This window comes from Bos taurus, chromosome 28 (genome assembly GCF_002263795.3).
Source record: "Bos taurus isolate L1 Dominette 01449 registration number 42190680 breed Hereford chromosome 28, ARS-UCD2.0, whole genome shotgun sequence".
Taxonomy (NCBI): Eukaryota; Metazoa; Chordata; class Mammalia; order Artiodactyla; family Bovidae; genus Bos; species Bos taurus.
Window position 1 is genome coordinate 24004585 of NC_037355.1, and position 17885 is coordinate 24022469.

Sequence of the window (17885 nt, forward strand, 5' to 3'; positions counted from 1 at the left end):
CAGGGAAATGATTTGACCCTTACTATTTCAAACTCTGTGGAATAAGTCACAATATAATGGCATTCTACTGAATTAAATCCTTAATTTCATGAAAGTAACATATTTATCTCAATCCAGGGTGACACAGGAAAAAGAAATAGGAAATAATGCTAAACTTTCACATCAGGACAATAAACTAAATTCAAAAAACAATCTTTTAGAGCCTACTATGCACAAGGCAGTATGAATATAAAACATATTTCTAAAATAACTTACAGACTACCAGGGAAATTAGACATGAAACTCAAAAATGGGAAAGATACTGACATTTACTGCATGCCTACTCAGTGTCAGTTACTTCATCCTTTTCAATTTAAGCTTCACAAGAACCACAGGAGTTCCTGTTTCTCTTCCATTCTAAAAGTAACTAAACTGAGACACAGAAAGTTTAAGCTGTTTTATTTTTCAATAATACATAATTTTAATTCATAAAACAATAATTCCTTAATTTTTATTTCTTTTGGCCTTTTCTTCTAATCTGACTTTTCTTTCTTTATGCCTTTCTCCTAAGAATCACAAAAGCTTTTATTAAGCCAAATGATTATCTTTTTCCCAGTTTTACTGAGATATAACTGACATAGAGCACTGTATAAGCTAAGGGGTATGGCATAATGATTTGACTTACATACATCACAAAATGATTATCATAGTAAGTTTAGTGAACATCCCTCATCTCATAGAGTTACAAAATAAATGAAATATAAAAAAATATCATTTCCTTGTGATGAGATCTCTTCAGATTTATTGTCTTAATTTTCATATATAACATATATCGTCAAATATATTTATCATGTTGTACATCACATTTCACAGAGAAGGCGATGGCACCCCACTCCAGTACTCTTGCCTGGAAAACCCCATGGACAGAGGAGCCTGGTGGGCTGCAGTCCATGGGGTCACTAAGAGTCGGACACGACTGAGCGACTTCACTTTCACTTTTCACTTTCATGCATTGGAGAAGGAAATGGCAACCCACTCCAGTGTTCTTGCCTAGAGAATCCCAGGGATGGTGGAGCCTGGTGGGCTGCCGTCTATGGGGTCGCACAGAGTTGGACACGACTGAAGCGACTTAGCAGCAGCAGCAGCAGCACATCACATTTCTAGTACTTATTTATCTTATAACTGGAGTTTGTACCTTTTGACTACCTTTGTCCAATTTCCCCTCCCACCATACCTCACCTGGTAATCACAAATCTTATCTCCCTATACATATAAATTTTGGGGGTATTTTGTTTGTTTGCTTTTGAAGTATAATTGACCTACAATACTATATCAGTTCCTAGTATACAATATAGTGATTTGATATGTCTATACATTTCAAAATAGAACTAGGTTTTAATATTTACACTCTTTCTACTCTACCATTAACTTTAACACAAGACAAAGTAGTAAAAAGAGTACAAAAAAAGAGACAAAAGTAATGTGGTAAAATAGAAAAAAACCCACTGATACCGTTGGAGAGACTCAGGCCACATAGAAGACATGAAGGAATTTGAGTTGGGTCTGGAAGGAGTCTTCAGAGCCTTAAATGGGAACTGATGCTACCCATCAGTTTAAATAGAGCCAAAGTCTGCTCATTTTCCCCTTTTGTAGCATAGTAAACAAACTTCTTTTAGCATAATTTTAATGACCTGTATATTAGCTATTTATCATATTATATGATCATTTCTGAACCTTGCCCATTTCTTGGTTTCTTCTCACTATGTTTAAATGAAACTAATACCAGATCTGAGATTCTAAACAATTTAGAAATTTTACCTATGAATTAATATAAGCTTTTACCAATCAACCTGTTCAGTTTTAAAGCATTCCTTATCCTCTGCATTTTTCTCTTTCCTAAGACATTAGCTTTATTTCTTAACTATCTCTTCTTCACATTGTTCTTTGTGAATTTTATGCAACTCCAAATAGTAACTTTAGGGTAAACACATTTGTAAGGCTTCAAAATAAGAAACATGAAAACCAACACTTCCAGGTAATATGTTCATGACCAAAGAAAAAAAGGGAAATCCAGTAATGATACATCCCCACAGGATGTTTTCATTAACAGTGGGAGCTTGCATAACATGGAGATTTTAGCTTGAACTTTCATTATTAGGACTTATATCCTCCATTTATTGACACTAACTAGTTCCGAGTACTCAGACTATGATGATTCGTTCATTTAAGCAGTTTTTTTCACTTACAACAACAAATAATTATCAAGGAGAGGTCATATAAAATCTATAATGTAACTTGAAGTTAGATCTCTATTAAACATATCCCATTCCCATCTGCTCACATATACACTTAAACATGCTAAAGAGTAAAGAAGTAATTCTGCCTTACAGGTGAAGCTGAAGTACAAAAGATAAAAATTAGACAAAAGTTAAGATTCAGATTTTACTTAAAGAGATTTGAGGTTACCTTGTCTTGAAAATGTTTATTCCAATATGCCACTGTACTTAATCACTCAAACAGACCTCTTGAGATATTCTACATTAGTTTAGTACACTGTAATTTCATTGTCATGTATGGATGTGAGAGTTGGACTGTGAAGAAAGCTGAGCACTGAAGAATTGATGCTTTTGAACTGTGGTGTTGGAGAAGACTCTTGAGAGCCCCTTGGACTGCAAGGAGATCCAACCAGTCCGTTCTGAAGGAGATCAGCCCTGGGCTTTCTTTGGAAGGAATGATGCTAAAGCTGAAACTCCAGTACTTTGGCCACCTCATGTGAAGAGTTGCTGGGAGGGATTAGGGGCAGGAGGAGAAGGGGACAACAGAGGATGAAATGGCTGGATGGCATCACTGACTCGATGGACGTGAGTTTGAGTGAACTCTGGGAGTTGGTGATGGACAGGGAGGCCTACTGTTGCTGCTGCTGCTAAGTCGCTTCAGTCGTGTCTGACTGTGCGACCCCAGAGACGGCAGCCCACCAGGCTCCCCCATCCCTGGGATTCTCCAGGCAAGAACACTGGAGTGGGTTGCCATTTCCTTCTCCAATGCATGAAAGTGAAAAGTGAAAGTGAAGTCGCTCAGTCGTGTCCAACTCTAGCGAACCCATGGACTGCAGCCCACCAGGCTCCTCTGTCCATGGGATTTTCCAGGCAAGAGTACTGGAGTGGGGTGCCATTGCCTGGCATGCTGCAATTTATGGGGTCTCAAAGAGTCGGACACAACTGAGCGATTGAACTGAACTGAACTGAATTTCATTATATTTACTGCTTCTCAATAAAGATCTCTCAATTGAAGCTGGGAAAGGAAGCATGATTAAGAGATTTTAATATTTCTGGATTTTACCTGTTCAAAGTTTTGATTACAAACTTTAAAGAATCCCCAAATAATTTGTTGAACACTGAGTTTATCCTATGTTAATATTTTTAACTCATTGGAAACTAAATTCAAACTTAAAAAAAAAAATCCCAATGAATAAGTTTGAATCCAAAACAAATCTAAACTTTAGGTATGTTATAAAACTGTCAAAACTGAACATTAAAATAGCCTCGTACTGAGACGGAAATCCAAATTCTGTCCAATCTGACTGCTGTTGCTGCTGCTAAGTCGCTTCAGTCATGTCCGACTCTGTGCGACCCCAGAGACGGCAGCCCACCAGGCTCCCCCATCCCTGGGATTCTCCAGGCAAGAACACTGGAGTGGCTTGCCATTTCCTTCTCCAACTTATGAAACTGAAAAGTGAAAGTGAAGTTGCTCAGTCGTGTCCGACTCCTAGCGACCCCACCAGGCTCCTCCATCCATGGGATTTTCCAGGCAAGAGTACTAGAGTGGGATGCCATTGCCTTCTCTGTCCAAACTGACTACTTTAACCAAATTTCACACGACAGACAAAAATAAGAAGATGCAAACAGCATCTCTAAAACCAAAAAGTAAGTATTGTGCATCACAAAAGTAAGCATTGTAAACACACATCCAGAGTGTTTTCTTATCAAATTCCTCTTCGGTCAGAAATTATAATAGTAAGAATCCACAAAATAAAACAACAGAGGCCATGATTGCTCCTATCCCATTAAAATAACTGAAAATCTGTTTTGCAGAAAAGAGAAGCATGAATGTGGCAGAAAAGAAAATATCTAGTTTGACTCAGCATTCCCTCTTCCCAAATACATTTTCCTCCTTTTCCTGACAACATATTTTTAAATAAATCTAAGCCAATGTTCTATACAAACTACCCATTCAATGAGTTCATGAAAATTATGTAGATTCATGGAGTAATTTGAGAAAGAGGACAAGAAGAAACCAGCTGAAACAGCAGGAAAAAATGCATTCAGAGCAGTAAAGCTTCCCTGGACCTCATTGCCAATGCCCTGGCTTCCTCTTGTAGTCAGATCAATAGAATCAAGTAATTCCACAGCTCCAGCAGCCTACTAATTCCTATAATGAAAAAATATTGAGTAGCACTGCTCCAAAAGAACAGCCAGTTCATCAGCTGTCATTTTCCCTTATTTAATATTTTGTGCATTTGCATAAGATGTTAAGGACTTCCCTGGTGGCTCAGACGGTAAAGCGTCTGTCTACAATGTGGGAGACCCAGGTTCGATCCCTGGGTTGGGAAGATCCTCTGGAGAAAGAAATGGCAATCCACTCCAGTACTATTGCCTAGAAAATCCCATGGACAGAGGAGCCTGGTAGGCTACAGTCCATGGGGTCTCAAAGAGTCGGACAGGACTGAGCGAAGATGGTAAGTGTTACTTGTAACATAAAAAGGAATTCCATACTCACAGCATTATGTACACAAAAGAGTATCCAATAAGTACCTGATTGAAAGCAATGAATCACTAAGTGTGATCTTAGTGTCCCTAAAATGTCAGTGTGAAATAGTACCAAAAGATTCTGGAAACTAAAGCAGAGGAAGAAATGTTCAAAGAATAAATATTAATGCTCTATAAATATTAATGTTTAGAGCAAAAATGTTTTGAGCATAAGAAAGGCTAATCCACCCTATTTAAATATGGCAATGACAGAGCAACCAAAGTGAAGCATTATTAAGAAAAAAATTATTTCATTTTCTGAACTTAATCCATTGACTTTCATATTTTCCAAATGAATTTACAGGATAATATGACTCACGAAAGGAAAGCTTACAGCTAAAGCTGAAAATTAAAGGACGCATATATCGCAAATGATTTTTTATTGTAAGGAATGATAACCAAAACTAAATTAAGAACATAGAACAAAATCGAACTTGAAATCTGAATTAGAAATAATTCTGTAGTGTTGATGGTACATTGTTCTTGAAGTCTGGATTCAAGTCCTTGCTGTGCCATTTAATAATTTCGTACCTTGGGACAAGTCACTATTACTTCAATTCTTGATTGTGATATCTATAAAATGGGAGAAGTTGTCCCTGCCTCCTTACTTTATAAAATTGTTGTGAAATCAGTTGAGGAAAAATAAGACATTCATTCAACAAATACTTAATATTGGCCTGGCAACATGCAAGCCATGCATGAAATGGAGGGGAAAAAAATAGCTCTTGCTCTAAAAAAGCATATAATTTAGCTTTACAGATTACTGCTTTATAAATTTTAAAGTTCCATAAAAGTATGAAATCATTGTCATTAAACTCATGACCATTCAGTAGTGAATGAGGATTGAACAAAAGAGTAATTCAGTAATTATTTATTGAGAATCTCTCAATTTCTCTCAGCAAGGGATTTTTGAAAGAAATAGAAAAGATACATTATTTAGATTTTTCTTCAATATTGCTACAAAACTTGCTTATTTAATTAATTTTAATATGGCAGAACACTTAACATAAGATAAATGCACCAAAAAAATTAAGTATACAATATATTGTTGCTGTCTACAGGTACAACGTTCTGAGATTTCTAGTTTATTCACTTCGCTTAACTGAAACTTAATGCACACTAATTCCCCATTCTCTCTCCCCCTTACTCTCTGTAAATCACCACTCCACTCTTTGATTCTATGATTTTTACTATTTTAGATATCTCATATAAGTGCAGTCATGCAGCATTTATCCCTCTGTGACTGGTTTAGGTTATTTAGCATATGTCTTCATCTATGTTGTTACATATTATAGAATTTCCTTCCTTCTTTTTGAATACTGAACAGTATTTCACCATGCATATATACTACATTTTCTTGATCCATTTACTTGTAAACATATAGGTTGTTCCCAATCTTTAATGAATGATGTTGCAATGAACATGGGAGTGCTAATATCTCTTTGAGATCCTGATCTCAATTCTTTTGAATAAATACTTAGAAGATAAATTGATGGAGCAAATGATATTTGTATTTTTAATTTTTTTAGAAACCTCTGTACTGTTTTCCATGGTATGGAAAATACTACAGTATTAGCACTTCCCTGATAGCTCAGTTGGTAAAGAATTCATCTGCAATGCAGAAAACCCTGTTCAATTCCTGGGTTGGGAAGATCCCCTGGAGAAGGGATAGGCTACCCACTCCAGTATTCTGGCCTGAAGAATTCCATGGACTGTATAGTCCACGGGGGCATAAAGAGTCTGATATGACTGAGTGACTTTCTCATCACTTACCATCACCATGTTTTGCGTTTCCACTGATGCTGTACAAGGGTTCCAATTTCTCCACATCCTTACTAATGCTCGTCTTTTTAAAATATTATTGATAGTAATTCTGACAGGTATGAGGTGATATCTCATTGTGGCTTTGATTTGCATTTCTCTGATGATCACTGTCAGTAGGCATTTTTTTCACATATTTGTTGGGTGTTTATACGCCCTCTTTGGAGAAATATTCAAGTTCTTGGCCCATTTCTGTTTTTATAATTTTATTTATTTATTGACTATGCTAGGTCTTTGTTACTGTGCGGGCTTTTCTCTAGTTGTGACAAATAGGGGCTACTCTCTAGTCTCACTGCACAGGCTTCTCGTGCAGTGGCTTCTCGCACAAGCTGTGCTGGAGCATGGGCTCTAAAGTATGCAGGCTTCAGTGGTTGCAGCTCCTGGGTTCTGGACTTCGGGTTCAGTAGTTGTGGTGCACAGGCTTAGTTGCTCTGTGGTTAGCCCATTTCTTAATTGGATTGTTAGTTTCTGAGTTGCAAAAGCTCCTTGCGTATTTTGGATATTGACCCTTTATCAGATATATGATTTGCAAATACTTTCCCCTATTCCATAGGTTGCCTTTTCTGTGTTGATTGTGTCCTTTCAATGCAGAAGCTTTTTAGTTTGATGGAGCTCCACTTGACTATTTTTGGTTTTGTTACCTGTGCTTCTAATGTCATATACATAAAATCATTGCCAAGACGAGTGTCGTGAAGATTTTCCCTGATCTTTCCGTCTAGAAATTTTAGTTTTAAGTCTTACAATTAAGTCCTTAACCCATTTTTGGTTAATTTTTGTGTGTAGTATAAAATAAAGGTCTAATTCCATTCATTTGTATCTGAATATCCAGTTTCCCACATCATGTGTTGAACAGATTATCATTTCCCAGTTGTATATTCTTGGCACCTTCATTGAGGATTAGTTGATTGTACATGCGTGGATTTATTTCTGGGCTCCCATTCTATTCCACTGGCCTATAGGTCTGTCTTTATGCCCGCACCATACTATTTCAATTACTGTAGCTTTGTAATATTTTTGAAATAGGGTAATGTGATGCATCCAGCTTTGTTCTTCTTTCTCGAAATTGATTTGGGGTTTTCATGTGGTTCCATATGAATTGTAGAGTTGTTTTTAAATTTCTGTTTTAAAAATGCCATTGGAACTTTAATAGGAATTGCTTTCAATCTGTAGATTACTTTGGATATCGAGTGTTTAACAATACTAATTCTAGGTACAATACTTATTCTATGTTCAATCCATGTACACAGGATGTCTTTCTATTTCTGTCTTCTGTAATTTTTTTCATCAAAGTTTTATAGTTTTTTCAGTAGCACAAGTCTTTCACCTCCTTCATTACACTTATTCCTAGGTATATTATTCTTTTTGGTGGTATTGTAGAAGGACATTGGTTTTCTAATACCCTTTGTAGATAGCTCATCATAAGTGTACAGAAATGCAGTTGAAGTTGCTGTGGCTATGATTTTCAACACAATGTTTAATAAAACTGGTAAGAGTTCACATCCTTCTCTTTTTCCTGATCCTAGATGAAAAGCTCTCAGTTTATCAACATTAAGTATGGTTTAAGTTGTGAGGTTGTCATATATGGACGTTATTATATTGAGGAACTTTTCTACCCCTAATTTCTGGAGAGTTTTCTTCATAAAATGATGTAAAACCTTTTCCCGCATCTACTGAAATGATAACATTATCAGTTCAGTCCAGTCGCTCAGTCCTGTCTGACTCTTCTTGACACCATGGACCACAGCAAGCCAGGCTTCCCTGTCCATCACCAACTCCCTGAGCTTACTTAAACTCATGTCCATCAAGTCAGTGATGCCATCCAACCATCTCATCCTCTGTTGTCCCCTTCTCCTCCTGCATTCAATCTTTCCCAGCATCAGGGGCTTTTCCAGTGAGTCAGTTCTTCGCATCAGGTGGCCAAAGTATTGGAGCTTCAGCTTCAGCAGCAGTCCTTCCAATGAATATTCAGGACTGATTTCTTTTAGGATGGACTGGTTGGATCTCCTTGCAGTCCAAAGGACTCTCAAGAGTCTTCTCCAGCACCACAGTTCAAAAGCATCAATTGTTCAGCACTCAGCTTTCTTTATGGTCCAACTCTCACATCCATACATGACTACTGGAATAACCATAGCTTTGACTAGACGGACCTTTGTTGGTAAAGTCATGTCTCTACTTTTTAACAAGCTGTCTAGGTTGGTCATAGCTTTTCTTCCAAGGAGCAAATGTCTTTTAATTTCATGGCTGCAGTCACCATCTGCAGTGATTTTGGAGCTCCCCAAAAATAAAGTCCCTCATTGTTTCCATTGTTTCCCCATCTGTTTGCCATGGAATAATAAGACCAGATGCCATGATCTTAGTTTTCTGAATGTTAAGTTTTAAGCCAACTTTTTCACTCTCGATCTTTCATTTTCATCAAGAGGCTCTTTAGTTCTTCACTTTCTGCCATAAGGGTGGTGTCATCTGCATATCTGAGGTTACTGATATTTCTCCTCGCAATCTTGATTCCAGTTTGTGCTTCATCCAACCCAGCATTTCATAGGAAGTAATCTGCTTATAAATTAAGCACAGTAACAATATACAGCCTTGACATACTCTTTTCCTGATTTGGAACCAGTCTATTGTTCCATGTTCAGTTCTGACTGTTGCTTCTTGACCTGCATACAGATTTCTCAGGAGGCAGGTCAGGTGGTCTGGAATTCCCATCTCTTTAAGAATTTTCCACAGTTTGTTGTGATCCACACAGTCAAAGGCTTTGGCATTTCTTCTGTTCATGTGCTGGTTTTACATTAATTGATTTTCATATATTAAACTATTCTTGTATACCACATAAAACCCACTTGATCATAGTGTATTATCCTTTAATTAAACTATTGAATTCAGTGTGTCTGTATTTTTGAACATTTTTGCATCTATACTCATTAGGGATATTGGCCTATAATTTCTTTTCTTATGGTATTCTTATCTGGCTTCATAAGTGAGTTTGAGATTGTTCCCTCTGCTTCAGCAGTTTGGAAGAGGTTGAGAAGGACTGACATTAATTCTTCTTTAAATATTAAGTAGAATTCACTAGTGAAGCCATCTCGTCCTGGGTTTTTCCTTTTTAGGAGGTTTTGATTATTGATTCAATCTTTATTCTTGTCATAGGTCTGTTTAGGCTTTCTGTTCCTTTATGATTTAGTCTTGGTGGTAAGTTGTATGTTTCTAGGAATTTATAGGAGAAGACAATGGCAGCCCACTCCAGTACTCTTGCCTGGCAAATCCCATAGACCGAGGAGCCTGGTAGGCTGCAGGTCCATTGAGTCGCTAAGAGTCGGACACGACTGAACGACTTCACTTTTACTTTTCACTTTCATGCATTGGAGAAGGAAATGGCAACCCACTCCAGTGTTCTTGCCTGGAGAATCCCAGGGACAGTGGAGCCTGGTGGGCTGCTGTCTATAGGGTTGCACAGAGTCAGACATGACTGAAGCGACTTAGCAGGAATTTATACATTTCTTCCAGGTATTGTTTGTTGGTATATAATTATTCATAGTAGTCATTTATTATCATTCTTAATTCCTGTGACCTTAGTTGTAATGTATTCTTTCTTTCTTATAATTTTATTTGTTTGAATCTTATCTCTTCTATTTAGTCAGTCTAGCTAAAGTTTGTCAATTTTTCTATCTTTCTAAAAAAATACCAACTGTTAGTTTGATTGGTTTCTTCTCTTGTTTTCCTATTTTCTATTTCATTTATTTCTGCTATAATGTTTGTGATTTCCTCCCTTCTTCATTCTTATAAGTTCAGGCTTAGTTCTTCTTTTTTAGCTCTTTTAGGCATAAAGTTAAGTTCTTTACTTAAGAACTTTCTTCCTTTTTTAATGTAGGGATTTATCTCTCTAACTTCCTTTTTAGTACTACTTTTGCTATATCCTGTAAGTTTTGGTATGTTTTCATTTTCATTTGTTTCAAGAAATTGTCTAATTTCCTTTCTTATTTCAACTTTGACCTGGTGCTTCAAAAATATGTCATATAATTTCACACATTTGTAAATTTTCCAGTTTTCCTTCTGTTGTCAATTTCTAGTTTCATTTCATTATGGTCAGAAAAGATCCTTGGTATTTATTATTGCCATTTAATTAGTTGCTTTTGTCAGTCTCTTAGTTCTTTTTCCTGTCCTGTTCTTTTTTTTTTTTTTTTTGTCTTTTCCTCTCTTGCTGTCTTTCTTTATGTTTTGTTGGGGGGGGGGGGGTTTGTATTGATATGCTTTGATTTCTTTTTTTTTCTCTTTTGTGTAACTTCTTCAGTATTTTTTGTGGTTACCTTGGAGTCTACCTAAAATAATCTTGTAGCAATCTGTTTTGAGTTGCTAACAACCTAAGTTCAATTAAAAACTCTACACTGTTACTTCTCTCTCACACACACACACACACACTTTATGTTATTGTTATCACAGTTTCCATTTATCTATATTATATATTTTTACCATGTATTTAGTCATAGCTATTTTAAATATTTTTGTCTTTTAACTTTTATGCTAGAATTAAATGTGATTTACCTACCACCATTACTGCTGCTGCTGCTGCTGCTGCTAAGTTGCTTCAGTCATGTCCCACTCTATGCGACCCCATAGATGGCAGCCCACCAGGCTCCCCCGTCCCTGGGATTCTCCAGGCAACAACACTGGAGTGGGGTGCCATTTCCTTCTCCATTACAGTAATATAGTATTTTGCATTTATTTCTATAATAACCATTACCCAGGATGCCTGGCTTCAGGTCAGGACCTAATGAAGCTCAGGCTCTGATGTCTCATTGCAAAAATTCATTGAGAGACAAAGCCATAAGAGGTGGATTTGTTAGGATTCAGAGAGAAGCCACTCTTTAAGGTGTGGGCCATTGCCAAGGGCAAGGGCTTGGGCCATGGAATGTGGCCTGGCTAGGTTTTGCCAGTGGGGTGAATTCATATGCTAATGAGTGGGAGGATCATCCCAGCCATTGGGAAATCACCCACTCCTCTGTCTTTTGACAGGACTTCCCTGGTGGCTCAGACAGTAAAGTATCTGTCTACAGTGTGGGAGACCTGGGTTCAGTCCCTGGTTTGGGAAGATCCCCTGGAGAAAGGAGGGGCAATCCACGCCAGTACTATTGCCTGGAAAATCCCACGGACAGAGGAGCCTGGTAGGCTACAGTCCATGCGGTCTCAAAGAGTCGGACATGACCAAGTGATTTCACTTTCACCATTATTGTAATTTCATATTTTCTTATGCTGTAGTATCACTGTTTCAAATCTTTTCAACTTGAAGTATACCTTTTAGCTATTCTTGTAAGCCAGGTCTAGTGGTGATGGACTCTCTCAGCTTTTGCTTAGGAAAGTTTTTTAGGGAAAAACCCCACTGTCTTCCTAAACTTTGTGTAGTACCATGTTTACTATGATGTTCTCAAGCTCCACAGGCTGCAGCGCCAACAGGCTTACTGAGCTGCACCACCAACCAGGACTGCACAAGGGAGCTGAGGCCAGATGGCAGCTGGCACAACTCTGCTTGGCTCACAGTGACACACCACAGCCACCCAGGCCTCCTAGGCCATGCTGCCTGTCACACAGTTTCCACCACTCCTGGGTATTATCCCAATACCCTAGGAAATTCTTTATCTCTCCATATTTTGAAGATCAGTTTTGCAGGGTATAGTGTTCTTGGATGAGTGTTTTTTTTTCTTTCAGCACTCCTCCTGGCCTACAAGTTTCTGCTGAAAAATCCACTGATAGCCTTATGGGGGTATGTGACAAGTCACTTTTCTCTTGTTTGTTGTTTTTCACTTTGACTTTAGACAATTTGCTTACAATAATCCACCTCCCCTTATTTGCAGGGATACATTTCAAGACTCATAAGGGATACCTGAAACTACGGATAGTACCAAACCACATATATACTATTTTTTTCTTATACTGGCAGATACATAACATAAAAAGTATGGACATACTGGACAAAGAGATGTCCTGTACTAGACAGAATAGAGCAGGATGGCATGAGATTTCATCACACTACACAGAACAGCATGCAGTTTAAAATTTATGAATTATTTCTGAAATTTATCATTTAATATTTTGGGGTCATATTTGACCATGGGTAACTGAAACCAAGAAAAGCAAAACTACACATAAGGGATACTACTGTATAATGTGTCTCAGTATAGATTTCTTTGGGTTCATCTTTTCAGTATCACTGAGGATTTTTAAGAGCTGGATGTCTATTTCTTTCCCCTGATTTGGTGGGTTTCCAGCCATTATTTCTTTGAATAAGCTTGCAGGTTTTTTTCTATTTCTTTTTTCTCCTTTGAGGACTTCCATAATGCATACATTGTTCTGTTTAATGGTATTTCATAAATCCTTTATCTATCTTCACGCTTTGTTAAAATTGTCTCTCTGTTCATGCATTTCTCTCCTGGTCTCAGTGAGCATCTTTATGACTGTCATTTTGAATTCTCTGTCAATATCACATATTGACAGAATTCTCTGTTAAAATCATATAACTCTGTTTCTTTAGGGTGTATTTTGAGAGATTTATCTTATTCCTTTGTTTGGAACATCTTTGCCTGGTTCTTCATTTTCCTTAGCTCTCTTTGTTGGTATCTATATATTTGACAAAGCAGGCGCCTTTCCTCATCTTTGTGGACTGGCTTTGTGCAAGAGAAGACTTCCCACCAATAGTGGGGCTTCTACCAATGCCCCTTCCTAAGGAAAAACAGACAACTGTAGTTTTTGTCTACTTACTCTATACTGAGTCAGAGAGGGCAGGAAGCTGTGGTGTATACCAACCTAAGCCACTCCCTTCATTTTCCCCCACCAGGTAGGTAGACTTTGATGGATCCACCAGAGCTCTAAGACTAGCAAGACAGAGCCAATTTTGAGGGGATAGTTCTCAGAAAAGCTGGAGTACTGCACTGTGAACCAATCTCCAGGGGTAGGGACTCCAGTGAGAAGGTGTCTCAAATATCCCTACTGAGGCCAGACTAATCACAAACCTATTGATCCATCATTCAGTGAGCTTTCCACTAAACCACAAGGTCTCAAAGATTTGAGACCAAAAGTTTAAGTTCACTGTATAAAACTTCCCCAGGTGATCTCATACAAACCTATTGCTTCTCCTAATACTTACTTCTTGAGGCTTTTCAATCTACCTCTTGTTTATTTGTTTCAGATATATATTTCAATATCTAGTATATCTCATGTGCATAGGCCTAGTCACTTCAGTCAGTCTCACTCTTTGCAGTCCTATGGACTGTAGCCCACCAGGATTCTCTGTCCATGGGATTCTCCAGGCAAGAATGCTAGAGTGGGTTGTCATGCCCTCCTCCAGGGAATCTTCCCAATCCAGGATTGAACGCGCATCTCCTGCATCTTCTTCGTTGCAGGCAGATTCTTTACCACTGAGCCACCAGAGAAGACTAGTATCTCTCATATGGATCTCAAATCCAACATGTATGAAATCCATAGACTGCTTCGCCTTTATGTAAACAGCAAACCAATATCCTTAATGCCCAATCAGATGCCTGAAAGGTTGCTTAATGCTTCCCTTTCCCTCTAAATAGATTCCAATCACTTTCCAAATTGCAGGCTGTTCCTCCTTCACTTTTATCATTACTTCCCCACCCCACATAATCATTTCACAACCAGAAAACTGTATCAGTCTCATCACTGTCCTCTCTGCCTCCACTGTGCCCCCTGGGTCACTGCTACCAGAATAATAGTCCTAAAATTCAAATCTGTCTATATCACTTCCCTGCTTAAAATCTTCAATAGTTCTCCCTTCATTTTCAGACTAAAGTTCAAACTTTTTAACTTAGCATATGGGCCTTTCACAAGTAGGTCAGTGTCTGATTCTGCAGTTCAACTCTTGTTCCTCCCAAACAATATGCCTTTATCTGAGCCATACAGAACTACTACTGGTCTTTGAGCATATACTGTTCCCTCCAGCTAAAATGCTCTCAGCCTCCACTACTTTCTTTGTCTGGTTAAATCATTCTGCAAACTTGCCTCTGCATTATTATCAAAACACTTCCTTGATACAATTGCCATCATGCCTCCACAACACCTTATACCAGCTTTAATCATATTAACTTATACTAGGACTTCCCTAGTAGCCCAGTGGCTAAGACTCCATGCTCCCAGTGCAGGGGGCATTGGTTCAACCCTTGGTCAGGGAACTAGATCTCACATGCTGCAACTAAGGGTTCATATGCCACAATGAAGATTGAAGATCCCACATGCCAAAAATAAGACCTGGTGCACCAAATAAATACATATTTTAGTAACATTATGAATTTATGTCTTTGGTCTGTATATTCCAGAACAGGACCATGGTAATATATTTTCTAAATTTGACTCTCTAGCACATATTATGGTGACTGGCACTCAGTAAGCACACAAAAAAATAACCATCTGCTGAATGGACTAATTAATTAATGAAACTCAAGCTACCTGAAATGATGCAGGTCCTTTTTAATGTTAAACATTTCTTTAACATGGCTTAAATTTTCTTTGTCCCTAGCATTTTTAGTATAAAATTTAATACAAATCTAGCAATTTGTGTCCTATTTGTCTCCATTTATTTTTTCCCTTAATCCATCTTATACCAGTCTTGTGACAGGATTTTTTCTTTAAACCTTGAAATGACCCTATTATTTTGCCTAGAATCTTCTGAAGAATATACTTGGTTTCTAATAGCATTTAACTGTACAGCAATTTCTCTTGTTGTAGACTGATGACATTGTTAATAATAAGATTTAGGAAACCTTTTGCTGGTACATATCTGCATTTTAACAATAGAGGGTGGCATCAAAAATTCTCAGTGTTATCATTATTATAATATGTGACTTTATATCAACATTATGAATATTCTTCATATTCACAATTACTGGTCTGTATACAAATGCTTTATAGCAATGTTTGTAGCAAATATTAAATATGTATTTGACACAAGTTGTTAAATAGAGGTGCCATTTCTTATAATGACACCTATTTCTAATCCAAAGGGACAAATATTCCCATTGTAAGAAAAATAAAACTGGCTATGGTATGATAAATGGAAAAAGCCAGAAAAGTTAGTTTAACTCAGGAGTCAAATTTATTTCGTTCATTTTTAGGAATAAGGATAATATTGCACCTCAAGAGATGAAAAATGGATGTAAGATACCACAGTGGGAAAAGGTAGGACAGGGAAAGGAAGGAAGGTAAAGGAAAATTTGTGCCAGTTCTTACCACGTATTTTATATACTATATCATTTAATCTTCATAAGGCCCTTAAGTTATTCAGGCTTTATCATCCCAACATCCCAGAAGAAGAAACTAAGGCTCACAGATTTTTAACTTTCCCAAAGTCACCCACCTAATCAGCAATATAACCAGGATTCAAGCAAGGTCTCTGTGCTGCCAAATGCCATAGTTACTCTCCATATTGTTCTGACTCCCAAAAAAAACAAGAGCTATGCAAGCCAACATTCTCTCAAAGAAAATGGACCCTTATAAAATTCATATGCCAATAAAATAGGATGTGGAATCTTGAGATGTATAAATAGTATAAAAATATTCAAAAACCTTGAAAGGTTCCAGACAGAAATTTTTTAACTTAAATTCACATAGAAAGTTATAAGCAATGGCGGTAATAAAGCCAAACGGCCTTTTCAAGTTTCTATAATTAATTATATACTGAAACAGCATCACTTTTTTCTCTGTCCTCACTTTTGATTTGGACTTATTCCGCCTGACCCCACTCCTTGGAAGAAAACACATACTTGCTTAAGGAACTAGATATGTTTAAAACTGCAAAGTCAAGAATCCCTGATATACTGAATTATATATTAACTCTGTGTTGGTTGGAAGTACTTATCCCATGGAGAGTTACTCAGTGAACCATCTTTGCACAAGTTGGTGATCTCAGTCTATGTTTCATAAATGTTTGATCATAATTACATCACTGGGATAGTCTCAGTGGATAGAGGATAATTTAATAAAGATAAAGAATCAGGAAATATAGAGGTACATACTATCAATCAAAAACAGAGTAATATTTCATTTACTAGACTTCTAAAAGGAAATAGGGATCCCCAATAGGGATGAAAAATCTGTTTAGAAAAATTATAATAAGGAAGAAAAGAGTAAGGCCACTTAAGAAACCATTGTGACAGCAAAGGAATTCTTTGATACTGTTCAATAAAGATTAAATACCAAAAAATTGTAGCAGGGATTTTTGTGGGCGTTATGGGGTGCAGAGCCAAAATGACCAGAAACTCGCATAAAATAGCAAGATAAGACTGGAGGAAAAGCAGGTATTTGTCCATCATATCCAAAACTAGGAAAAGAAATAAAAAGGTAGTCCACTGCATTTGAAAGAAGAATATGTGCCCAGAAGAAGAACTCTATATTTTCATAGCTGATGCCCTCCCCAGAAAGAGTATTTATAATATATTATTTTATAATAGGATGTTGAGTGTGTGTGAAAGAAAAAGGGGTGGAGGGAGGAAGAGAGAGAGAAAGAGCTGACTACAGAATTCCTGGGAAAGGAACTATTTATACTGAGGAAAATACCTTCAGGTGTAATTTAAGATGGGGATAGTGATATATGAGGAAACAAATTAGCAGAGGTCAAGTCAATAGTGGCTTGATAGAATATCTTACTGCTTAGGAATATGAGAGAAAACAAAGAGCAGGTAGTGAGAAGAGGTGGAAGGACAATGAGATGAAGTTGCTAAAGGATTCTAAGTGGTAAGAGTATACCACTTAGAATATACTGTTATACTACAGAATCCCCTCCTTTTCGTCTTCCCAAGTTTCTAATAGGTTTGCAATACATACATAAAAATGCATTGTAAGGGAGTATTTGTGTGTGTGTGTGTGTGTGTGTGTGTTGTGTGTGTGTGTGTGTGTTAAAGAGGGAAAGGGTCTACTTCCAAGTATGAATTAACATACCGTAGAATACAAGTAGAAAGATCATCCATAAGCTAAAGTAATTCTGTGGGAGCAAAAACTTGGAGTCAGAGGTGACCCTGAGAATATGAGCCTAACAGAATCTGCAGAAATCTTGGGGATAACATTATACTAACAGAACGAGGGTTCAAGCCAATTATATCTAGATCTTGAAAGTGAAAGTCGTTCAGTCGTGTCCGACTCTTTGCGACCCCATGGACTACAGTCCATGGAATTCTCCAGGCCAGAATACTGGAGTGGGTACCTTTCCCTTCTCCAGGGGATCTTCCCAGCCCAGAGATTGAACCCAGGTCTCTCACATTGCAGGCGGATCCTTTACCA

At 37.5% G+C, this 17885-nt stretch overlaps 1 protein-coding gene across 3 annotated transcripts in view; it reads right to left on the reverse strand.

The window, feature by feature from the left end:
• Positions 1–17885, reverse strand: part of CTNNA3 (catenin alpha 3) — a 1905103-nt gene that overhangs the window by 1729895 nt on the left and 157323 nt on the right.